Source organism: Mirounga leonina, unplaced genomic scaffold (genome assembly GCF_011800145.1).
Source record: "Mirounga leonina isolate KUSES-001 unplaced genomic scaffold, KU_Mleo_1.0 Mir_201, whole genome shotgun sequence".
Lineage (NCBI taxonomy): Eukaryota > Metazoa > Chordata > Mammalia > Carnivora > Phocidae > Mirounga > Mirounga leonina.
This window is the reverse complement of record NW_023270504.1, coordinates 23,997,769-24,024,731: the sequence shown is the minus strand read 5'-3', so window position 1 is coordinate 24,024,731 and position 26,963 is coordinate 23,997,769. Positions and strand designations below refer to the sequence as shown.

Here is a 26,963-nt window from a genome sequence, read left to right as displayed (position 1 = left end):
CTGCTCCCCCTGCTTGTGTTCCCTCTCGCTATACCTCTCTCTGTCAAATAAATAAAATCTTTAAAAATAACAGAGACCAAAAAAAAACAAACAAACAAACAAACAAAGAAATCTTCAAGTTGGATCAAAGGCTGTTGTCTACGAGAGACATGTAAAACAAGGAGAAACATTAAAAAATGTTGAAAGAATGAAATGAAATGAAATAAAAAATGAAAGAAAAAAGATAAAAGAAAAAGATTCAGGCAGTATGAACAAAAGAAAGCTTGACTATCAATCTGAAGTTCTAATAAAATAGAATTCAATGCAAAATAATATTATAATTGATGAAGAAGAATGTTATATATTGTTGAAAGGAGCCATAGAAGAAGGTTTAATCATAATAGCGGAGAGAGAGAGAGATTCAAAATATATGAAAGAACAACTGACAGACATAGAGGGAGAAACAGGTAAATCAAAATTTGTAGTTGGAGATATTAGCACATTTTTCTGAACTGGTAGATTAAGCACACTAAAATTAAGCAGAGACATCAAATATCTAACCAATCCAAGTAATAAGCTTAAAATATTAAGCCATTCTTATTCACGCACAGCAAAGAATTCTCTTTTTTTACTTCTGTAGGTTTTTTTGTAATTCAATAGACATTATTTTTTAGAGAAGTTTTAGTTTCACAACTAAATTGAGTGAAAATACAGAGTTCCCACATATTCCCTCCAGAAGCATACACACAGCCTTCCCCACCATGAACACCCCACACTAGTGTGGTATATTTATTAAAATCAATGAACCAACACTGAAATATTTTTATCAATCAATGTCTATAGTTTATATTAGGGTTCGCTCTTTGTGTTATACATTCTAAAGGGTTTTGACAAATGCATAATGATATGTATCAACCATTATAAGATGTAATAGTTTTCACTGCCTTAAAAATCTTCAGTGCTCCATTTATTCATCCCTCCCTCCCCTCTGAAACCATGGCAACCACTGATCTTTTTACTCTCTTCAAAGTTTTGCTTTTTGCAGAATTTCATATAGTTGGAATCATATAGTATGTCTTCTAGGATTGGCTTCTTTCACTGAGTAGTATGACTAGGTTTTCTCCATCTCCTCTTATAACTTGATAGCTCATTTCTTTTTAGCTCTAAATAATATCCTAAATAATATTCCATTGTCTGGATATTTATCCATTTCATACTGAAAGGGCATCTTGGCTGCTTTCAGGCTTTGGTAAGTATGAACAAAACTGCTATCAACATTTGTGTGCAGGTTTTTGTGTTCACATAGGTATAAGTGCCTGACAGTTTGGTTTTGGTTTTCGTTTTTATGGTAATGCAAATGTCTGACTTAAGCTTTTAACTGAAAAGATGGCTATGTCAAATAAACACATTGCCAACAACATAACTAGATAAAGAGCCAGACCTTCTGTTGGCCACAGTGTCAGGAGTTCCACAGGTGAAATCTAAAATTGGCCCCCATACACAGAAGGCAAGGAGAGACTGAAGAAAGAGGCTGACCACTCCAGATTGGGGGTGGCAGTTTTAAGAAGCAAGGGAACTTACATATGAGGTTTGTCTTGGTTGACTAAAGACAAGTAGACCACCACACTTGTCCGCCAGAATTTTAAAGTTTATATAAAGGGCTTAGTGAGATTCAATCACACAACCACGTCTTCAGCCTGTCCAGATAGTCTCAAAAACTCATTACTCTCTCAAAACTACATCCTTAAAATGATTCCCAGTACAGACCAGGAGGCAGAACATACACCCCAAGAACAAGAGAGGGAATGAGAATTTCTAATTACTTGGGTCAAGCTCACAGGGTAACCAGTGGTCACATCCTTTTGATTGCCTCCTCCAATATTGCCCCCCACTCCCTGAAATTTCATTTTAGAGATCTTTGGTTGACTTAGATAACAGACCATTTGGTTGCTTGTTTATCCTTTTCTATGTTTTAAATACCACTCTTACGTTTGTTTTAAATTCACCAATAAAGAGGTTAACTCACAAAACTCTAGGACCTTCTCACCTAGGCCTACTCCCCAATAAAAGCAGAACTCCAGGTTATTCACTCTCTCTCTCTCTACCCCTGACTTTACTGTGTGGCCCCAGGCATGCTGGTACCCTCCAGGACTTGTGAGTATTAAATCTAATGTTGTTGTTGTTGTTGTTTTTCCCCAAAGTTTCCTGATGGTTATTGCTGAGGGCATCTTGCAATCGTAAGGACCACAAAGGCTGGTCCAGACAACATTGGTTCCAAACGGTGAGATGTCTGTGTGGATTTGCAGTGGGCCTGTGTGAACTCTCCAGGCATGTCTAGCTGATAGCATCACTTATTGATAGGCTGAGACCAACACAAAACGGGGTAAATAGACAAAAATTACTGAAAATGACTCAGATGTATAATTTGAGCACCTGGGTATATACTGAATCCATTTACTTAAGAGGGGAGCACTAAAAGAGGCCGTTTTTTGGTAAAATCTAGGGCCTCCTTTCAACATTTTAAATTCTTACTAAAGATCTCCAAGTGAAACAGCAGGACCTACTTACTTGGAACTCAGAACAGAGTTCAAACTAAATGGAAATTTAAACATTAGAACAGGAAGTCTGATTACACATCACAAAGCAGTGTCTTCCAATAGTATTGCATTTCACAAGCAAGCCATAAAAAAAAAACCCTTGCCAGGGGTGTCTGACTGGCTCAGTTGTTGGAGAATGCAACCCTTGATCTCAAGGTCATGAGTTTGAGCCCCATAATGGGCAAAGAGCCTACTTAAAAACAACAACAACAACAACAAAACACCCTTGTCAAATTTCCATTATGTAAAGCTTTGACGAATCACGGGGAAAAGAGGAAGAGGATTAGTTCCCTTACACTTCAGCATGTGTTTGTTAGTCTACAAACTTGTACGTTTTTACAAACCACCAGAACACAAGCCTTACTCCTGTTCTCCTACATTTATTCTGTCTCATGTGTTTTAAAATTAAAATCTGCCAGCATGACTCTGACCATTTAATGGCAACTCTCGTCAATCCTCCTAAATATATTCACTCTTCTCTGTGTCCAATCTTAAGAAGGAAAACTTTGCTATCTCAGAGTTTGCTAATATTTGTTTATTTTACTTATTTATAGGTTTGTGTATTTTTTCAATGTCCATCCTGTTAAATTGTAAGAGCTACAGTTTATTTATTTATTTATTTTTTAAGTAAGCTTTGTACCCAATGTAGGGCTTGAACTCATAACTCCAAGATCAAGAGTCCCATGCTCTACAGACTGAACCAGCCAGGTACCCCAGAGTTATAGTTTAAAGCAGGAACTGTTATGGGGCACCTGGGTGGCTCAGTTGGAGACCAGGAGACAGAACATACACCCCAAGAACAGGAGTGGGAATGAGGATTTCCAATTGCGTGGGTCCAGCTCACAGGGCAACCGGTGGTCACCGGTGGTCACATCATTTTGCCCACCTCCTCCAATAAAGAAAGAAAAACTTTTCTCCAACAAAGAAATAAAAATCTTCACCAATGGGATCCCAGGTGATGGAGCAGCCCAGAGTCCCTGCTGCTATGTCTCTTTCCCAAGACTGGAGTTGTCCTCAGTGATGACACTTGCCCTCAGGGGCCCCAGTCGCAGCTATGCCCCCATTCTCCAGGATCAGGATGACACAGCACCTTGCTATATGCAGACCAGAGCTGCTGCTGCTCCACCTGCTGGGTACCAAGGCATGCTTTCACTGCCATTATCAGTGTGAGCTGCAGGGTTCTGACCCCACCCTGGGGTTCCAGTTCTCCGCTCTAACCAGTCATTGCCAGGACTGAACAGTCATTTCTCTGCCACCCATCCCCTGCCTTCTGACATGTCCCCAATGGGCCACCACCAGGGATGTGTTGCTGCTGTCCTGTTACTGCCCTGGGAAAAGAGCTGGACGTTGACCCAGCATGCCCAGGCTGTGCTGAACAAACTAGAAGTTCAACAAAGAAATAAAAATCGTTAAAAAAAACAAACAAATTCTGGAGGTGAAGCATACAATGAATAAAAGCAGAAATACAAGTGAGCTTCAACAGCAGCCTCAATCAGGCAAAAGGAAGAATCAGAGAACCTGAAGACGGATTTCTTGATATTATCCAGAGGAGAAGAAGAAATTAGAATGAAAGAGAGAAAAGAAACCCATGTTAATTATGGACCTCATAAAGAAATCATATTCACATTATGGGAGTTCCACAAGGAAAAGATAAGGAGAAGTGGACAGAAAATTTATTTAAAGAAATAATGACTATAGGGGGCGCCTGGGTGGCTCAGTTGGTTAAGCGACTGCCTTCGGCTCAGGTCATGATCCTGGAGTCCCTGGATCGAGTCCCGCATCGGGCTCTCTGCTCAGCAGGGAGTCTGCTTCTCCCTCTGACCCTCCCCCCTCTCATGTGCTCTCTCTCATTCTCTCTCTCTCAAATAAATAAATAAAATCTTAAAAAAAAAATACTAAAAAAAAAAAAAGAAATAATGACTATAAACTACTCAAATCTGGGGACACATATGGACATTCAGGTACAAAAAGCTCGAAGATATCCAAACAGATTCAGCCCAGAGATCTTCACTGAGACACATAATCAAGCTCTCAAAAATCAAAGAAAGAGAATTTTGAAAGCAGCAAGGGAAAAAAGGCTCATTGCATACTTCCCAGTATCCCAATAAGGTTATTAACAGATTTGTCTCAAGAAACCTTGCAAGCCAGGAAAGACTGGGATAATATATTCAAATGCTGGAGAAAAAAACAAACAAACAAACCCTTTCAGCCCAGGATATTTTATTGATGAAGAGGAGATACAGTATTTCCCAGACAAGCAAAAGCTGAGGGAATTTATCACCACTAGATATGCCTTATGAGAAATACCACAGAGTTTTTCAAGCTAGGGGCACCTGGGTGGCTCAGATGGTTAAGCGTCTGCCTTCAGCTCAGGTCATGATCCCAGGGTCCTGGGATCGAGCCCCACATCGGGCTCCTGGCTCAGCGAGGAGCCTGCTTCTCCCTCTCCCTCTGCCTCTCTCCCCTGCTCATGCTTTCTCTCTCTCTCTCTCTGTATCTCTGTGTCTCAAATGAATAAATAAAATCTTTAAAAAAAAAAAAAGAGTTTTTCAAGCTAAAATGACAGGATGCTAATTAGCACCATGAAAACATATGGAAATATAATATTCACTGGTAAAGGTAAAGATATGGTCAAATTCAAAATATTCTAATATTGCAATGGTGGTGGGTAAATCACTTTGAACTATAGCTATTAGATTAAAGACAAAAATGTTCATAGCTACAATATTTTGTTAATGGATACACAATATAAAAAGATAGACATTGGGACACCAAGAACATAAATTGCAAGGGGGCAAATAAATGTATAGAACTTTTTTATAAAATTGAAGCTAAATTGTTATCAGATCAAGGCATATTGTTATAACTATAAGATGTATTATGAAAGCCACATAATAATCACAAAGCAAAAGCCTATAATAGATACACAAATGATGAAGACATAGAATCAAAGTATACCATTACAAAAAAATATTCCACTCACAAAGAAAAACAGCAAGAAAGGAAGAACAAAGGAACTACAAAATAATCAGTAAGCAATTAATAAAATGGTAATAGTAAGTCCTTTCTGATCAATAATTACTCTAAATGTAAGTGGTTAGGGGCGCCTAGGTGGTTCAGTTGGTTAAGCATTTGCCTTTGGCTCAGATCATGATCCCAGGGTCCTGGATCAAGCCCTACGTAATTTTCATACCACTTGCCATACCAGGGAGCCCGCTTCTCCCTCTGCTCCCCTGCCCCTGCTCTCTCTCTCTATCTCAAATAAATAAATAAAATACTTTTTAAAAATAAAAAATAAAATAAAGGTAAGTGGTTAAATTCTCCAATTAAAAGACATAGAGTAGCTAGATAGATTTAAAAAACAAAAAACAAGACCCAACTATATGCTGCCTACAAGAGACTAACAAGCTTTAAGGACACCTATAGCCTGAAAGTAAAGGGATGTAAAAAAATCGTTCCATGCAAATGGTAACCCCAAGAGAGCAGAGTAGCTATACTTTTATATAAAACAAAATATGTGTTAAGTCAAAAATGTAACAAGAGACAAAAAAAGTTGTTATAGATGATTAAGGGATCAATTCTTTAAGAAGATACACCAATTACCAGTTGTATGCACCCAATATTGGAGTGCCTAAATAGATTACACAATTATAAATTATCTGAAGGCAAAAATAGACAGCAATGTAATAATTGTAGGAATTTTAATACCCTACTTTCAAAATTGAATAGATCATCCAGACAAAAACTCAACAAGGAAATAATTAATTTAAACTAAGATTCTGACTGATTTCACTTCTGGTCACCAATTTCAATTCTGTATGAAATTCCAAAATGGGGAGGTGAGCCCCACACCAAAAAGCAATTCTCCAACACCAGCAGAGTGTCCTAAAACCAAACTCAATTCTAATACTATCTACCTGGAGATAGTGTCAGATCTCACTGCCCTCCCTCCCGCCCCCAGCCCCAACCCAAACTTCAAATGCAAGTTGTTAAGTCCAGGTTCTCACCTCTGCTTCTGAGTGACTGGCTATAGATCTGAGGTTCCCATGACCCCCTCTTTGGACTTGATTAATTTGCTAGAGGGGCTCAGAGAACTCAGAGAAACATTTTGCTTACTAGATTACCAGTTTATTATGAAAGTATAGCTCAAAAATAGACAGAAGAGATGCATGCATAGGGCAAGGTATGGGGAAAGTTCCAACTTTCTAATCACATGGTTGCTTTTCCTTGCAACCAGTCTTCATCATTAGGTGCTTTCCAAAAATCACCTCTTAAATATACCAAAAGACACCTATCTCATTTTCATCACTTAGGAAATTTCAAGAGTTTTCGTAGAAAGAGACCAAATATATACTTCTTATTGTAAATCACATCACCATTATACTTCAGATGAAATGGGCCTAAAGACATATACAGAACATTTCATTCAAAATCATCAGAATACACATTCTTGTCAAGTGCACATGGAATATTCTCCAGGATAGATCAAATGTTAGGTCACAAAACCAAGTTTTAACAAATTTGAGAAAATTGAAATCATATCAAGTTATCTTTTCCAACCACAGTGGTACGAAAATAACAGGAAGAAAGCAAGAGAATTTATAAATATGTGGAAATTAAACAACACACTCTGGAACAACTAACAGGTCAAAGAAGACATCAAAAGGGAAATCAAAAACTATCTGTGGACAAAGAAAAATGAAAACACAATAAATCAAAACTTACAGAATGCAGCAAAAACAGTTTCAAGAGGAAAGTTTATAATGAAAAATTCCTGCTTTTCCCTCTGCCTGCCGCTCCCCCTGCTTGTGTTCTCTCTCTCTCTCTCTCTCTCACACACACACAAATAAATAAAAAATAAAATATTTTTTTGAAAAATCTCAAATAAACAACCTAACCTTACACGTAAGGAACTAGAAAGAAACTAAGCCTAAGTTAGCAGAAGTAAGGAAATAAAGATTATAGCAGAAATAAACTAAATAGAGACTAGAAAGTCAACAGAAAAAATAAGTAAAACAAAGAGTTGTTTTTTTGAGAAGATAAAGTTGACATTACCAAAAAAAAGATGACTAAACTTATGATTAAAAGAAGATACATTACAACTGACACCACAGAAATAGAAAGGATCATATGAAACTACCCAGAATAATTATAACCAAAAGTTAGATAACTTAGAAGAAATTGATAAATTCCTAAAACACACAACTCATAAGACTGAATCATGAAGTGATAGAAGATCTTAACAGACCAATATTAAGCAAGGAGATTTGATCGTCAATTTAAAATCTTCCAACAAATAAAAGCCTAGAACCAGATGGCCTCACAGGTGAAATCTACCAAATATTTGAAGAGTTAATACTAATCCTTCTCAAACTCTTCCAAAAAATTAAAGCCAAAGGAACACTTCCAAACTCATGTTATGAGGGCAGCATTACCCTGATACCAAAGCTAGATAAGGACACTGAAAGAAAACAAAATTATAGGCTAATATCCTTGCTAAACATAGATGCAGACATCATCAAAATACTATCAAACCAAATTCAAGAGCACATTAAAAGGATTATAAACTATGATCAAGTGGGACTCATCCTTGAGGTGCAAAACTGTTTAAACATACACAAATCAATAAATGTAACTAACACATTACAGAATAAAAGAAAAAATCATATGATTATTTCAATCATGTAAGAAAAAACATTTGACAAAATTCAGCATGCTATCTTGATAAAAACTCTCAAGAAATTAGGTATAGAAGAAATTTTCCTCCACACAATAAAGGCCATGTATGACAAGCCCAAAGCTAACATCACACTTAATGGTGAAAAGTTGAAAGCCTTTCCTCCAAGATCAGAAACAAGACAAGAATGCCCACTCTTACCAGTTCTACTCAACATAGTACTAAAACTCCCAGCTAGAGTAATAGGCACTAACAATAATAAAAAATAAATAAAATAAAAGGCAATCCAATCAGAAAGGAAGAAGTAAAATCATCTCTCTTTGCAGATGACATGATCCTATATATGGAAAACCCTAAAGACTCCACCAAAAAATTGTTAGAACTAATAAATGAATTTAATAAAGTTCAGGATACAAAATCAACATACAAAAATCAGTTGCATTTCTATACACTAACAACAAACTATCTGAAAAAATTAAGAAAGAAATCTTATATACAATAATGTCAAAAACAATAAAACTTAGGAAGAAGTTTAACCAAAGAGGTAAAAGACCTACACTGCAAACTGTAAGATCTTGATGACAGAAAATGAAAAAAAATAATAAATAAATGTAAAGATATACTGTGTTCTTGGATAGGAAGAATTAATATTGTTAATGATCCCAAAATGATTACAGCCTATACTACTCCAAATGAGCTACAGATTCAATCATCTCTCTATTGAAATTTCAATGGCATTTTTTAAAAGATCTATTTATTTATTTGAGAGAGAGAGCAGAGGGAGGGGTAAATGTGGAGGGAGAGAATCCTCAAGCAGACTCCCCACAGAGAGCCAACATGGGGCTTGATCCCAGGATCCCGAGATCATGACCTGAGCTGAGTTGGATACTTAACTGACTGAGCCACCAAGGTGCCCCTTCAATGGAATTTTTCAAAGAAACAGAATAAACCATCCTAAAACATGTATAAAGCTACCAAAAAAAAGCCAAAGTAATCCTGAGAAACAAGAAAAAAGTTGGAGACATCACACTTCCTGATTTCTAGCTATATTACAAACTGTAGCTAAAAACAGTATGGTACTGGCAGAAAAACAGGAACATAAACCAGTAGAACAGAGTAGAGAGCCCAGATATAGGCCCATACATATATGGTTACCTAATATTTGACAAGGGTGCCAAGAACACACAATGGAGAAAAAAATATCCACACGCACAAAGGTGAAACTGGCCCTCTATGTTGCACACTCACAGCATTAACTTGGAATAGATCAAAGATTTACGTATAAGACCTGAAACCATATAACCCCTAAAGGAAAACAGGGAAAAAGATCCTTGACATTGGTCTTGGCAATGATTTTTTTGGATAAGACAGGAAAGCACAGGCAACAAAAGCCAAAATAAACAAGTGGGACAACATCAAACTAAAGAGCTTTGAACAGCAAAGGAAACAATTAATAAAATGAAAAGGCAACCTACAGAATGAGAGAAAATATTTGCAAAACATTTATCTGAAAAGGGGATAATATCCAAAATACATAAAGAACTGATACAACTCAGTATCAAAAAAGCAAATTTAAAAATGGGCAAAGGATCTGAATAGACACTTTTTCAAAGAACACATAAAAAGGCCAATTATCATCAGTTACCAGGGAAATGCAAATCAAAACTATAGTGAGATATCACCTGATACCTGTGAAGATGGCTATTATTAAAAAGACAAGTAATAACAACAATTGGCAAGGATGTGGAGAAAAGGGGACCCTTGTACACTCTTGGTGGGGATGTAAATTGGTATGGCCTTTATGGAAAACAGTATGGCAAAAAATTAAATATTGAACTACTCTATGATCCAGCAATCCCACTCCTAAGTATATATTTATAAGAATTGAAATCAGTGTCTCAAGAAGATATCTGCACACCCACATTTATTGCAGCATTACTCATAATTGCCAAGATATGGAAACAACCTAAATATCCTTCATTGGGTAAAAGGATAAAGAAAACATGGTATATATACAATGAAATATTATTCAACCATGAAAAAGGAACTCTTGCCATGAGCAACACATGGATAAATCTGAAGGGCATTAGTGAACTAAGTGAAAGAGGCCAGACAGAGAAAGATAAATACTGTCTGGTATCACTTATTATCACTTATATGTGGAATTCTTTTTAAAAGCCAATTTTATTGGAACAGAGAATAGGGCACCTGGGTGGCTCAGTTGGTTAAGCATCTGCCTTCAGCTCGTCATGATCCCAGGATCTTTGGATTGAGCCCCGTGTCGGGCTCTCTTCTTGGTGGGGAGTCTGCTCCTCCCTCTCCCTCTGCCACTCCCCCTGCTTGTTTGGTCTGTCTCTCTCTCTCTGTGTCAAATAAATAATAAAAATCTTTTTAAAAAGAATAAAAAACAAGCAGAGAATAGATTGGTGATTGCAGAGGCTGGAGGGAAGGCAAATTAGGTGATATAGTACAAATTTTCAGTTATAAGTTCTGAAGTCTAATGTACAGTTGGTGACTATAGTTACTAATTCAGTATTGTATGCTAAAAGGTTGCTAAGAGTAGATCTTAAACATTCTTATCACACACCCTTAAAAGGGTTCACCACATGTGGTGATGGGTGTGTGAATTATCTTGGCCTTGGTAATCATTCCACAATGTATATGTATATCAAAACATCACATTGTACTCTTTAAATATATACAATTATATTTGTCAGTTATTCCTCAATAATTTTTTTTAAGAAAAGAATCCAAATTGGGAAAATAGCCAGAACCAGGCAAAGTTACTAAAAATGGTAGTCAATTAATTTTTTAAAGGCTTATTTTAGCATTTTAAGAGCCCTCATAAGGTCAAGAAGGAAAATAAAACATGTAATCTATATTTTGAATTTTATTTGATAAAAGTGGAGAAAATTACAGTAGAAATTGATATATTAAAAGGGTAAGAAAGAAAGCTATTTTGAGGGACACTTGTTTAAAAAGCTGTATTGGAAGTAATGAAGAGATGTCTCCATTTCTATTTTTTTATAAATTTTTTAAAAAGATTTTATTTATTTGAGAAAGAGAGAGCACGAGTCAGCGGGGGAAGAGTGGCAGAGGGAGAAGGAGAAGCAAACTCCCCGCTAAGCAGGGAGCCCAACCTGGGACTCAATCCCAGGATCCCAAGATCCCAAGATCATGACCTGAGCCAAAGGCAGACACTTAACCAACTGAACTACCCTAGATGTCTCCATTTCAAGCAAGAATTTACACAATAAACTACAAGGAAACAGCTCCCGAAGGGTGGAATGGAAATGAGAGAGATACTCTGAGGCTTCTCCTGGGACCACCAGCTCTTCCTTCTGTCAGATCTGCAAAATAAAAGCAGAAAGTCACAATCTTCTCAATCTAATGGTTCAGGAAACCAGTTTCCTAGAAGTCTGGAGCATGGAAAGAGATGACTAACAACCTAAGATTAATAATAATGGGCAAAATGTAAGCTAGAAGAATCCTAGAAACACCTTCTGAACAAATGGCCAAATATAAACTTTGGCAATACTGAGAAGTCCATACTGCCTATTTTCCTATTCTCTTTCTTTTTGAATGGCATTCTCCCTTTACTGCCCTAACTTTCCCCAAGCTTTACTATTTTTTCCAACTTTTCATCTCCCAGAATTATGGGGTTTTTTTAATCTTCCTAATTGCTCATAAGGCTCAGTTGTTTCTCTAAATTCATCTTTTCCTAACATATTATCATGCTCTGATCTCTACTACAGTACTAAGATGTGAATGTTTGTTCATACACTGAAGATATATAAATGAATTACCTTCGTATCATATACATGCTTGTCTTTTGAAAGATCTAACATGGTAATTAAATAGAGAAACTTAATGGGAAACACCAGGTAAATGATTTTAACATATTTGGAGAAATCCTTAACATTTTTTTATTTTTGAATGTTCTTTTGCTTGCATTTTTCTGAATATAAAGGAAAAGCTTTTAAATTTTGGGGGGACTTTAGCTCTTACTTCTTTTGAGGTGAATTTTATATCTGAAGTTTCCTAGCCTTTAAGAGTACAATGACTAAGGTCCAATCTTTCTGAATAAATCCAGGTTTCCTGGATAAAAACGTCAGAGAAACAGACATAAGAGGTTCCTGGTATGCCTTATGAGCACAGTGTTTCTAGAAGAGTAACCTCAGAAGTGAGGTTGTGGGTGGAAGTGAGAACTTACTTTCTTTTTCACTTCAGTGAGGGGGTAGAAGTAAAACCAAGAATGGAGGATTAGGAAATGATGTTGATTCCAAGAGTGATGTTCTATAAGTAAGCAAACAAGTGAAAGAATTATACAATTAGATAATCTTAGTACTGTACCCATGAAGTAAATGTCTTAGGAGGAAACATAAGTCATTTCACTCTAGGAAGATAAGCAACAGCTCAATTTTACAGATATGAATTAGAGTTTAAGGAAGGAAATAATAAATAGCATGGGATCCATGAATATTTTATAGTGTGGGACATGCTTGTAAAAATAGAATCCTTGAAGTTTCAAGAACCTTAGAAGATTGTTAATCAGTATTCATGAGTCAAGGTTAAGGTGAAGCACACATTGGAAAAATATTTCATGATTTTCTTGGCTAAATAACAGTAGAATTTCCAAAACAAGAAAGGGTGACATAAGAGTTTTGGAATGTCAGAGGCAGGTTCCCTGTCTTCAATACCAATAACTCAGTGAGGCTCTCTAAATCATCCTTACCCCAAATCATCGATCAAAGCACATTCTTTTTTTTTAAATTTTTTTATTTTTATAAGCAAACAATGAATCATGGAACGCTACATCAAAAACTAATGATGTACTGTATGGTGACTAATATAACATAATAAAAATAAATAAATAAATAAATTCAATTAATTAACATATAATGTATTATTGGTTTCAGAGGTACAGGCCTGTGATCCATTAGTCTTATATAACACCCAGTGTCATTACATCACATGCACTTCTTAATGTACATCACCCAGTTACCCCATCCTTCCACTCCCCTCCCCTCCAGCAACCCTGTTGGTTTCTTATGATTAAGAGTGTCTTGGGGTGCCTGGGTGGCTCAGTCATTAAGCGTCGGCCTTAGGCTCAGGTCATGATCTCAGGGTCCTGGGATCGAGCCCCACATCGGGCTCCCTGCTCAGTGGGAAGCCTGCTTCTCCCTCTCCCACTCCCCCTGCTTGTGTTCCCTCTCTCACTGTGCCTCTCTCTGTCAAATAAATAAATAAAATCTTTAAAAAAAAAAAAAAGAGTGTCTCGTGGTTTGTCTCCTTCTCTGGTTTCATCTTGTTTCATTTTTTCCTCTCTTCCCCTATGATCCCCAGTTTTGTTTCTTAAATTCCACGTATCAGTGATATCATATGATAATTGTCTTTGTCTGATTGACTTCTTTCACTTAGCATAATACACTCTAGTTCCATCCACGTCATTGCAAATGGCTAGATTTGGGTTTTTTATGGCTGCATAATGTTCCATTGTGTGTATGTATGTATGTATGTGTATATATATATATATATATACCACATCTTCTTTATCCATTCATCTGTCGATGGACATCTGGGCTCTTTTCATAGTTTGGCTATTGTGGACATTGCTCCTATAAACATTGGGGTGCAGGTGCCCCTTCGGATCTCTACCTTTGTATCTTTGGAGTAAATACCCAGTAGTGCAATTGCTGAGTCATAGGGTAGCTCTATTTTCAACTTTTTGAGGAACCTCCATACTGTTTTCCAGAGTGGCTGCACCAGCTTGCATTTCCATCAAAGCACATTCTCAAGGAAGTAGTATTAAATATACAGAGACTTGAATAATATGAGATTTTGTTTTCTTGATGGGACTTTTCAAATGGAAGAAGAGTTACTGATAAAATGAAAACTCAGGAACAAGCTAGAAATAGTACAAATTCCTTCAGGGTTCAGTGAGATCAATAGTTTATTCAGGAAAAAGGAAGAGTAGATTCTGCAATGTCACTATCAGTTTTCAGGTCCTCCTGGTAATGGAGGATGCAATAAACCAAAGGCTTGAGAATAATTTAAGGTCCAAACAAAAGAGCAAAGACATCTACCACATCAAGTCATGTAAGTATTAGACCAACTGATAGTTCCATTTTGCAACTTGCTCACCTATTCTTCATGCCCTTTTATTTTTTATTTTCTATTTTCAAGTGTACTTGACACACAATGTTACATTAGTTTCAGGTATAGATTTGCCCTGAGTGCTGAGGAGAAGGGAAAAACTAAAAACAGGGGGGATGCTAAAGTGAAAATAAATTAAAATAAATAACAACATAAAAACATGAGCAAGGTGCCAAATTAATATAAAGCAAGAGCAGACCAGGATGTGTCCTAGGTCACAAGTGGAGACAGCAGAGGATCTTTGGACTATGACCAGGTACAAGTACAAAAACAAAAGATCACAAGAGAAAATCCTAGACAGACTGGCAGATTTAGAGGGAAAATGTATACATTGTTCAAACAATGAATAGTGTTCCTTGTGACTTGACCGCCTTCAAAAGGGTAAGTTCTTTCCCAGTGTATACCCCTGCTGCTCCTAAAGTATAATCTATGAACCAATAAATTAAATTACCCAGAGTTTCTCTTCTCAGAAAACATCTATGGATTCCTCAATAAAGATGTGTGCCTGCTAATTAGAGGAAAGATTAAATTTTCTTTTTTTTTTTTTTAAGATTTTTTATTTATTTATCTGAGAGAGAGAATGGGAGACAGAGAGCATGAGAGGGGGAGGATCAGAAGGAGAAGCAGACTCCCCGCTGAGCAGGGAGTCCGATGCGGGACTCGATCCCAGGACTCCAGGATCATGACCTGAGCCGAAGGCAGTTGCTTAACCAACTGAGCCACCCAGGCGCCCCAAGATTAAATTTTCTTGCTCAAGAGTTTGAATTGACAATAACAAGTGGAGTCTGAAACTGCATCTAGAAAATCTTCTTGTATCATAAATTAGATACTAAGAAATATGCAGAAAGTATGAATTTCTGTTCAAGCAGTTGTATAATAAACATTAAATCTTTTTTTCTGAATCAATTTATTTTTACTGTTTATCCACATGCCATTGGACTAGACTGGAAGAAATGTGACCTTGGTTATGTTGAGATTCTCCTCTGCCACAGAAGACATATCAAGTCTCCTCTAGTGGGTCAGAGCTGAAGGCAATCAAGACCCATCAGATTCAAGAAAAACTTTTACCTCTCCCTTAATTGCCCAGAAGAATTTAGATAGAGGGCCTTGTCCAGAAAAAGAACTATCACCAGTGATAACTACAAAGAATATGGGTTAGGTATGAAAAACTGAGGTTGTGAGGGGAACTTGGTGAGGCCTGGAGATCAAATTCCTCTCTGTGTGCCACTGTCTCTTCATGGCATGGCAAACATTTGCTCTTCCCATCCTGTGAATTGTCTTCTTCCCTTTTGAAGTACCAGACCCTTAGCACCTTCCCCTTAGCTCAGAATGACATGTAAGCTTCAATTGCCTGACTGCTGGTGGGTCCTATATTTTTATGGGGCTGCCATACATACATAATTAAATTTGTTTTCCTCCTGTTAATCTGGCCTATATTAATTTATTAGACCAGCCAAAGAACTAAGAAGGGTAAAGGAAATTTTTTCTCCCAAACAATATTCAGGGGCAAACCAAGGGGAGCCAGGTGCATGCCCTTCATCCATTTCTCCACTAGTCATCATCTCTACCCACATGAACTCTCTGAGGCCCATTGGTTCTCAGCTCCTTTTGTTACATTATTTATTTGTTACCTCCTTTTAACACACTCCCTTTTTTCTCAGAACCTCTATTTTAATTTCTACTTTCTCCAAAATCCCTATAATTTCCTAAAGGTTATGATTTGGAAAACAAATGCTAGTAAGTCTAGTAAGCTACTGCTTCTTCAGCTCTGACACTTACTTTCCTTGTTGCACTGCATTATAAAATCAGCTTGCTGCCTGAATAAGAAGGAAGCAAAAATTCCCAAAAAAGGAACGTATATTTTGATCTCTGATGAGGTATTTTTCGCTATTCTCCCACTTTGACCATTCTTTTAATCAGTAATACTTGTGTTGTCCATAATTAAGAGTTCACTATAACTCAAGATAACCACCATAACTTGGGGTGCCTGGGTGGTGCGGTTGATTGAGTGTCTGACTCTTGATTTTGGCTCAGGACATGGTCTCAGGGTCATGGGATCGAGCCCCATGTCAGGCTCTGTGCTTGCTTGGGATTCTCTCTCTCTCCCTCATCCTCCACTCCTCCTCCTGCTTGTGCACACCTGCACTCCCACTCTCTCACAAAAATAAAAAATAAAAAATAACCACCAGGAGTCTGGTCCCTGGCCAAAAAATCTATGTGTAAGCTGGCAGTTTAATTCTCTTGTCAGCTCTGCTGAGCCTGTGACAACACTCAAGCTAAAATTCAAAGGAAGTATATTAGTTCCCTAATGCTGCTATAATGAATTAACACAAACTCTGTGACTTAAATCAATATAAATTTATTATCATATGGTTCTAAAGATCTGAAGTATAGAATGAGTTGGCAGGGCTGTATTCCTTTTGGAGCTCTAGAGATGAATCCATTTCCTTGCCTTTTCCAGCTTCTAGAAACCATGTACATTCCTTGATTCATGGTCCCTGCCTCCATCTCCAAAGCAAGTGGTATATTTTCAAATCTCTCTCTCTCTCTAACTCTGACCCCTGCTTTTGTCATCATATCTCCTTCCCTGACTCTGATCCCTCTCCTTTTCTCTTGTAAGGTCCCTTTTGAGTCCATTAGGCCCACCCAGATAATCCAGGATAATCTATCTCAAAATCCTTAATTTATTAATATCTGTAAAACCCCTTATCCTATTGAATATAACATATTCATTAGGTTTCTGGGCTTAGGGTGTGAACATCTTTGGGGGCCCATTATTCAGTCCACTATAGGAAGGTTCAAAATATTTTCTTGTTCCAGTAAAATATTAGATATATAGACTTCCATATCCAGTCACTTACAGACTTGATAAATTAGACCAACCCTTTTGAGGAAGACAACTATAAAAAGCTAAATGAAATGTCTTTTTAAAATATCTTTACAACATCAATGGCTTTGTCAAAGATTAATTGACCATTTAGTTGTGGGTTTATTTCTGGGTTTTCTATGCTGTTCCATTGATCTATGTGTCTATTTTTGTGCCAGCACCATACTGTCTTTATCACTACAGCTTTGTAATATGACTTGAAGTCCAGAATTGTGATACCTCCAGCTTTGCTTTTCTTTTTTTTAAGGTTGCTTTGGCTAGTTAGGGTGTTTTGTGGTTCCATACAAATTTTAGGATTGTTTGTTTTAGCTCTGTGAAAAATGTTGTTGGTATTTTGATAGGGATTGGATTAAATCTATAGATTGCTTTGGGTAGCATAGACATTTTTTTTTTTTTCATTTTTTTATTCTTATGTTAATCCCCATACATTACAACATTAGTTTTAGATGAAGTGTTCCATGATTCATTGTTTGTGCACAACACCCAGTGCTCCAGGCAGAATGTGCCCTCCTCAATACCCACCACCAGGCCAACCCATCCTCCCACCCCCCTCCCCTCTAGAACCCTGTTTGTTTTTCAGAGTCCATCGTCTCTCATGGTTCGTCTACCCCTCCTATTTCCCCCGCTTCATTCTTCCCCTCCCGCTACCTTCTTCTTCTTCTTTTTTTCCTTAACATATATTAGCATAGACATTTTAATAATATTTGTTCTTCCAATCCATGAGCTTGGAATGTCTTTCCTTTTCTTTGAGTCATCTTCAATTTCATCAATGTGAGTTTTTGGGTTTTTTTTAAGATTTATTTGTTTTAGAGAGAGAGAGCATGCACAAGCAGTGGGGAGAGGCAAAGGGAGAGGAAGAGAGAGAATCTCAAGCAGATACCCTGCTGAGCACAGAGCCTGACACAGAGCTTGATCCTACAACCCTGAGATCATGACCTGAGCCAAAATCAAGAGTCAGACACTTAACTGACTGAGCCACCCAGGTGCCCTTCATCAATGTTTTATCGTTTTCAGAGTATAGGTCTTTCACCTCTTTAGATAGGTTTATTCCTAGATATCTTGTTTTTGGTGCAATTGTAAATGGGATTGATCCCTTAATTTCTCTTTCTGCTGCTTCATTATTGGTGTTTAGAAATGCAACAGATTTCTGTATGTTGATTTTGTATCCTGCGACTTTACTGAATTTGTGCATCAGTTCTAGCAATTTTTTGGCGGAGTCTTTGAGGTTTTCCATATAGAGTATCATGTCATCTGCAAATAGCGAAAGTTTTACTTCTTCCTTGCCAATTTGGATGCCTTTTATTTCTTCTTATTGTCTGATTGCTGTGGCTAGGTCTCCCAGGACTATGTTAAATATTTAACAGTGGTAAAAGTGGACGTCCCTGTCTTGTTCCTGATCTTTGGGGAAAAGTTCTTAGTTTTTCCCCACTGAGAATGATATTCGCTGTGGGCTTTTCATATATGACCGTTATTAAGTTGAGGTATGTTCCCTCTAAACCTACTTTGTTGGTTTTTTTTTTAAAGATTTTATTTATTTGAGAGAGAGAGTGAGAGAGAGAGAGAGAGAGCACACAAGAGGGGGGAGTGGGAAAGGGAGAAGCAGACTCCCTGCTGAGCAGGTAGCCCGACGCGGGACTCGATCCCGGGACTTCAGGATCATGACCTGAGCCGAAGGCAGTCGCTTAACCAACTGAGCCACCCAAGCACCCTAAACCTACTTTGTTGAGGACTTTTATCATGAATGGATGTTGTACTTTGTCCAATGCTTTTTCTGCAACCTTTGAAAGGATCATATGGTTCTTCTCCTTTTTTTTATTAATGTGGCATATCACATTGATTGGTTTGTGAATATTGAACTTCCCTTGCAACCCAGGACTAAGTCCTACTTAATCATGGTGACTTATTTTTTTTTGTATGTATTGTTGGTTCAGTTTGCTAGTATTTTTTTGAGAATTTTTGCATCTGTATTCATCAGGGACATTGGCCTGTAGTTCTCTTTTTTAGTGGAGTCTTTAGCTAGTTTTGGTATCAGGGTAATGCTGGCCTCTTAGAATGAGTTCCTTTTCTATATTTTGGAATAGTTTAAGAATAGGTATTAACTATTCTTTAAATGTTTGGTAGAATTCACCTGTGAAGCCATCTGGTCCAGGACTTTTGTTTGTTAGGAACTTTGTGATTAGTGATTCAATTTCTTTGCTGGTTATTGGTCTATTCAAATTTTCTATTTCTTCCTGTTTCAATTTTGGTAGTTTCTGTTTCTAGGAATTTATCCATTTCTTCCAGGTTGTCCAATTTGCTGGCATCTAGTTTTTCATATTCTCTTATATTGTTTGTATTTCTGTGGTGTTGGTTGTTATTTCTCCTCTCTCATTTGTGATTTTATTTATTTGGGTCCTTTCTCTTTTCTTTTTAATATAAAGCAGGAAAGACTATGCAATGGGAAATAGCCTCTTCAACAAATGGTGTGGGGGAAACTGGACAATTAACATGAAAAAGAATGAAACTGGACCACTTTCTTACACCATACACAAAAATAAATTCAAAATGGATTAAAGACCTAAATGTGAGACAGGAAACCATAAAAATCCTAGAGAAGTGGAGTAACCTCCTTGACATCAGCCATAACAACTTCTTTCTAGATATGTTTCCTGAGGCAAGGGAAACAAAAGCAAAAATAAACTATTAGGACTTCATCGAGGTAAAAAGTTTCTGCACAATGAAGGAAACAATCAACAAAACTAAAAGGCAACCTACGAAATGGGAGAAGGTATTTACAAATGACATATCTGATAAAGAGTTAGTATTCAAAATGCATAAAGAACTTATAAAACTCAACACCCAAAAAATGAATAATCCAATTTAAGAATGGGCAGAAGACATGAATAGATACTTTTCCAAAGAAGACATTCAGAGGCCAACAGACACATGAAAAGATACTCAATATCACTCATCATCAGGGAAATACAAATCAAAACTGCAATGAGATACCACCTCACACCTGTCAGGGAATGGTTAAAATCAAAAACACAAGAAACAACAGGGGTTGGCAAGGATGTGGAGAAAGGGGAACCCTTTTACACTGCTAGTGGGAATGCAAACTGGTACAGCCACTTTGGAAAACAGTATGGAGAGTCAAAAGTTAAAAAAAGAACTATCCTATGATCCAGCAATTGCACTACTAGGTATTTACCCAAAGAATACAAAAATACTAACTCAAAGGGAAATCTCTACCCCAATGTTTATAGCAGCATTATCTATGATAGCCAAATCATGGAAACAGCCCAAACGTCCATCAACTGGTTAGTAGATAAAGGAGATGTGGTGTATATATATAATGGAATATTACTCAGCCATAAAAAAGAATGAAATCTTGCCATTTGCAACAACATGGGAGGAGCTAGAGAGTATAATGCTAAGTAAAATAAGTCAGAGAAAGACAAATACCATATGATTTCACTCACATGTAGAATTTAAGAAACAAAACAAATGAGCAAAGGGAAAAGAGAGAGAGAGGCAAACCCAGAAGCAGATTCTGAACTATAGAGAACAAACTGATGGTTACCAGAGGGGAGGTAGATGGGGGATGGGTTAAATAGGTGATGGGGAGTAAAGAGTACACTTGTTATTATGAGCACCGGGTGTTGCACAGAAGTGCTGAATCACTGTATTGTATACCTGAAACTAATATTACACTGTATGTTAACTAACTGGAATTTAAATAGAAACTAAAAAGAAAAATCAATGACTAACAAGCACATGAAAAGATGCTAATCATTAGAAAAATAAAAAAAGAAAGAAGGAAGGAAGGAAGGCTAAAAGATACCCAAATTAGAAAGGAAGAAGTGAAATTGTCTCTGTTTGCAGATGCTATAATCTTATATATAGAAAATCTTAAAGATTCCACCAAGAAGGGGCGCCTGGGTGGCTCGGTCGTTAAGCGTCTGCCTTCGGCTCAGGTCATGATCCTAGGGTCCTGGGATCGAGCCCCACATCGGGCTCCCCGCTGAGCAGGGAGCCTGCTTCTCCCTCTCCCACTCCACCTGCTTGTGTTCCCTCTCTCGCTGTCTCTCTCTCTGTCAAATAATAAATAAAATCTTAAAAAAAAGATTCCACCAAGAAATTGTTAGAATTAATAAATTCAGTAAGTTGCAGAATACAAAAATCAGCTGTGTTTTTAACAATAAACTACCTGGAAAAGAAATTAAAAACAATTCCATTACAATGGCATAATAAATACTCTACATAATAGTAATAATAAAAAATTTAGGAATAAATTTATCCAAGGAGATGAAAACTCTGTACATTGAAAACTATAATACATTGATGAAAGAAACTGGGAAAGACACCAATAAATGAAAACCTATCCCATGTTCATGTTTTGGAAGACTTAATATTGTTAATATGTCCATACTACCCAAAGCCATCTGTAGATTCAATGTAATCTCTATTAAATACCTATACATTTCCCACAGAAATAGAAAATTTGTATAGAATCCTAGAATTTGTATAGAATCATAAAACACCCCAAATAGCTAAAGCAATCCTGAGAAAGAACAAAGTTGGAATCATCACCCATCTTGATTTCAAACTATATTACAAATCTATAATAATCAAAACAATATGATATTGGCATAAAAACAGCAACATAGACCAGCAGAACAGAATAGACAGCCCAAAAATAAACCTATGCACATACCATACAATAAATATTTAGCAGGGGAGCCAAGAATACTCAAAGGGTAGTCTCTTCAATAAATGGTAAACTGGATAATCACATGCAAAATTGGAAAAATTGGGGAAAAAATTGGAAAAACTGGATAATCACATGGAAAAGAATAAAATGGACCACTGTGTTATTCCACTTACAAAAACTAACTCAAAATGGATTTAAAATTTGTATGTAAGTCTGAAACAAACTTCTAGAAAAAAAACATAGAGGAAAATCTCCTTGACATTGGTCTTGGCAATGATTTTTTTTGGATATGACACCAAAAGCATAGGCAACAAAAGCAAAAATTTAAGTGGGACCACATCAAAGTTAGAAGTTCTGCACAGTAAAAGAAACAATCAACAAAATGAAAAGGCAACCTATGGAATGGGAAAAAATATTGGCAAACCAGCTACAGATAAGGGGTTAATATCCAAACTATATAAGGAACTTCTACAACTCAACAACAAAATTAAATTAAATTAAATAATTTAAATCCAATTAAAAATGGGCAAAGGACCTTAATAGACATTTTTCCAAAGAAGACATATAAATGGCCAATAGGTATGGAAAGATGCTCAAAATCACTAATCATTAAGAAAATGCAAATCAGGAGCACCTGGGTGACTCAGTCCTTAAGTGTCTGCCTTTGGCTCGGGTCATAATCTCAGGGTCCTGGGATCGAGCCCCGCATCAGGCTCCCTGCTCGGCGGGAACCCTGTTTCTCCATCTCCCACTCCCCCTGCTTGTGTTCCCTCTCTCGCTGTGTCTCTCTGTCAAATAAATAAAGTCTTTTAAAAAAAGAAAAGAAAATGCAAATCAAAACCACAATGAGATAATCACCTTACATCTGTTAGGATTGCTAATCTCAAAAGATACCAAAAGAAAATAAATGCTAATATCAAAAGATAATAAATGCTGTCAAGAATGTGGAGAGAAAGGGCTGTTTGATAAGAATGTAAATTGGAAGAGCCACTATGGAAAACAATATGGAGGTTCCTCAAAAGATTGAAAATAAAACTTACATATGATCCAGCAATGCCTCTTAATGAGTATATATCTGAAAGAAAACACTATTTTGAAGAGATATCTGCAACCCCATGTTTATTGCAGCATTATTTACAATAACCAGGACATGAAGACAACCTGTCTATAAATGGATGAATGAATAAAAATAGTGTGGGATATATACAATGTAATATTCAGCCATAAAAATGAAGCAAATGCTGCATTGTGACAACATGGATGGACATTAAGGGCACTAAGCTAAGTGAAATAAGTTAGAGAAAAACAAATACTGCATGATTTACTCACACATAGAATCTGAAAAAGCCAAACTTATAGAATGAGTAAGTCACAGGAATAAAAGACTCAACATAAGGAATATACTCAATGGTATTAAATAGTACTGTATGGTGACAGATGGTAGCTACACTTGTGCTGAGGATAACATAATATATAAACGTGTCAAATCACTATGTTGTATACCTGAAACTAATGTAATATTGTGTGTGAACTGTACTCAAAAAGTAAATTAATTAAATTAAAAAGCCACTCATACAAATAGACTTTAATAGTGGTTCAGGTGCTGGGGTTTAGTGGAAATGGGAAAATGTTAGGCAAAAAGTACCAACTTCTAGTTATAAGATGAATATAAGTCCTGGGATGTAATGTACAGCATGGTGACTATAGTTAACAACACTGTATTGTATACCTCAAGTTGGTAAGAGAGTAGAACTTAAATACTCTGGCCACACACACACACACACACACACACACACACACAATGGTAATTATAAGAGTTGATGGATTTGTTAACTAACCTTTTGAGGTAATCATTTCACAATACATACATATATCAAGTTATCGCATTGCACACCTTAAACTCATGCAATATTATATGGCAATCATATCTCTTTAAAGCTGGAAAAACACTGTTGGAACTAATACACAAGGTCAGGAAAGTTGTAGGATACAAAATCGACCTCAAAAGTCAGTTGCATGTCTATACACTAACAATGAACAATATAAAAAGAAAATTAAGAAAGCAATCTCATTTACAGCAGCACCAAAAGAATAAAGTACTTAGGAATAAATTTAACCAAGAAAGTGAAAAACTTGTAATTGGAAAACTACAAAACATTTCTGAAAGGAATCAAAGAAGACACAATTTAAATGGAAAGACATTCCATGTTTATAGATGGGAAGGCTTAATATTAAAGCTGTTAAGCCTTAATATTAAAAGTTAAAATGCCCGGGGCGCCTGGGTGGCTCAGTTGGTTAAGCGACTGCCTTCGGCTCAGGTCATGATCCTGGAGTCCCGGAATCGAGTCCCGCATCGGGCTCCCTGCTCGGAGGGGAGTCTGCTTCTCCCTCTCCCACTCCCCCTGCTTGTGTTCCCTCTCTCGCTGTGTCTTTCTCTGTCAAATAAATAAATAAAATCTTAAAAAAAAAAAAAAAAAGAACTGCAAAAAAATAAAAAATAAAAAAAATAAAAGTTAAAATGCCCATACTACCCAAAGCAATTTACACAGTCAATGTCATTCCTGTCAAAAAAACTTTTTTTCAGAAAAAAATACTAAAATTCAGATGGTATCTCAAGGGATCCAGGATAGTCAAAACGATCTTGGGAAAAAAAGGAACAAATTTGAAGGCCTCACACTTCCTGATTTTAAAACATGTTACAAAGCTGTGGCTCTCAAAGCAGTATAGTACCAGCACAATGACAGACGTATACACCAATGGAACAGAATAGGCAGTCCCAAAATAAACTTTTGAGTATACGGTCAGATGATCTTTAATCAGTTTCAAAAACTATACAATGGGTAAAGGATAATCTTTTCATCAAACGGTGTTAGGAAAACTGGATATCCACATGCAAAAGAATGAAGCTAAACTACCTGACACCATATACAAAAGCTAATTCAACACAGAAGAACGACTTGGGTGATAAGAACGTGTGTTCATCAGTCTGCTAGTCCATGGGTCCCGCCCTGACTCATACAGCTTTCAGTCATGACTTGCTGCAACGTGCAGATAGGAAATCCCCCCAAACTTCCAGGCCCCTGCCCTTGGGGATAGCACCTTCAAAGAGGTGAAGCTTTCTGGACTAGAAGGAAACACTTGGTCCTCTTTTTCTACCTGCATGGCTTTACCTTTGTCTGCCCCCCAGAGATCATCACTTTCAGCAAGCACGCTGAAGACTTCCACAAGCTGGGTTGTGAGGCGCTGGTCTCTGTCAACTCTCAGTTCACTCATCTGGCTCAGATCAACAGTCCCCAGAAGGAAGGAGGCTTGCCCCCAACATCCCCCTGCTGGTCAATGTAACCAGAAGCTTGTCCCAAGATTATGGCATGCTGAAGGAAGATGGAGGCATCGCCTACAGGGGCCTCTTTATCACCAACGGCAAGGGTATCCTTCCCTAGATCACTGTCAATGATTTGTCTATGGGGGTGCTCCATGGACAAAGCTCTGTAGCTGGACCAGGGCTTCAAGTACATGGATGAACATGGGGAAGTCTGTCTCACTGGCTCGAAGCCAGGCAGTGACACAATCAAGACCAGTGTGGGCCAATGAATACTTCTCCAAATACAACTAGGCTAGCAGAGAGGTGGAAAGCTTGGGTTCTTGGCCCCAACCTGTGCCCCTACAGGGATAACCCATGCTGACCCAGGAAAGGCCAGACCTGCCCCTTCAAATTCCATAGTCCCTGACCCTGGAGAGCAAGGCCAAGGCCTTCTCATTCTCCCAGCTGAGAGCTGATGAATGGTGACCCCCTCCCTGGAGCCCACCTAGCTAGAGTCCTAGAGGTGACCAATAAAATATTAGGACAGGAAAAAAAAGGGGAAGAATGACTTAATGTAAGACAGAATACTGTAAATATCATAAAGAAAAAGTGTTATAACATTGGAGTTGGCAATGATTTCTTGGATATAACACCAAAAGCACAACAAAGAAAAGGCAACAAAGAAAAAAACACAAATGTAAGTATATCAAACTTAAAAACTTCTGTGCATCAATGGAAATAATCAACAGAGTGAAAAGGCAACCCATGGAATGAGAGAAAATATTTGCAAATCATATATCTGATAAGGAGTTAATATCTAGAATATATTAAAAACACATACAACTCAATAACAAAAAACCAAATATCCCAAATTTAAAAATGGGCAAAGGGGGGGCACCTGGGTGGATCAGTCAGTTTAGCGTCCCAACTCTTGATTTCATCTCAGGTCATGATCTCAGGGTTGTGGGATCGACCCTGTGTCATGCTCTGCACTGGGCGTGGAGCCTGCTTAAGATTCTCTCACTCCCTCTCCTTCAGCCTCTTCCCTCCCCTGGACGGACGGACGGAAGGAAGGAAGGAAGGAAGGAAGGAAGGAAGGAAAGAAAGAGAGAAAGAGGAAAGAAAGAAAGAAAAGAAAAGAAAAGAAAAGAAAAGAAAAGGAAAGAAAGAAAGAAAGAAAGAAAGAAAGAAAGAAAGAAAGAAAGAAAGAAAGAAAGAAAGAAAGAGGAAAGGGGGAAAGGAGACAGGGAGGGAGAGAGGGAAGGAAGGAAGGAAGGAAGAAGGAAGGAAGGAAGGAAAGAAAGTCATTGATGGCATTTTAAAAAAAAGGGCAAAGGACTTGAATAGACATTTCTTTAAAGAGAGTATACAAATGACCAGCAACTATATGAACAGATCCTTTTGTTTATTATTTTTTATTGTAATTCCAGTATAGTTAACATACAGTGTTATATTAGTTTCAGATGCACAATATAGTGACTCAACAATTCCATGCATTACTCAGTGCTCATCATATAAGTGTACACTTAACCCCCTGCACCTATTTCACCCATCCACCTATCCCCCTCCCTCTGGTAACCATCAGTTTGTTCTCTATATTAAGAGTCTGATTATTGGTTTGTCTCTCTCTCTTTCTCTCTTTTTCTCTTTGCTGGTCTATTTTGCTTCTTAAA

General features: G+C 37.3%; 1 protein-coding gene and 1 pseudogene across 2 annotated transcripts in view; one reads left to right on the top strand and one right to left on the bottom strand.

The window, feature by feature from the left end:
* Positions 1-26,963, bottom strand: part of LOC118025706 (C-type lectin domain family 4 member D-like) — a 72,182-nt gene that overhangs the window by 34,343 nt on the left and 10,876 nt on the right. The gene's annotated exons all lie outside the window — the stretch shown is intronic.
* Positions 14,752-25,602, top strand: LOC118025446 (annotated as a pseudogene).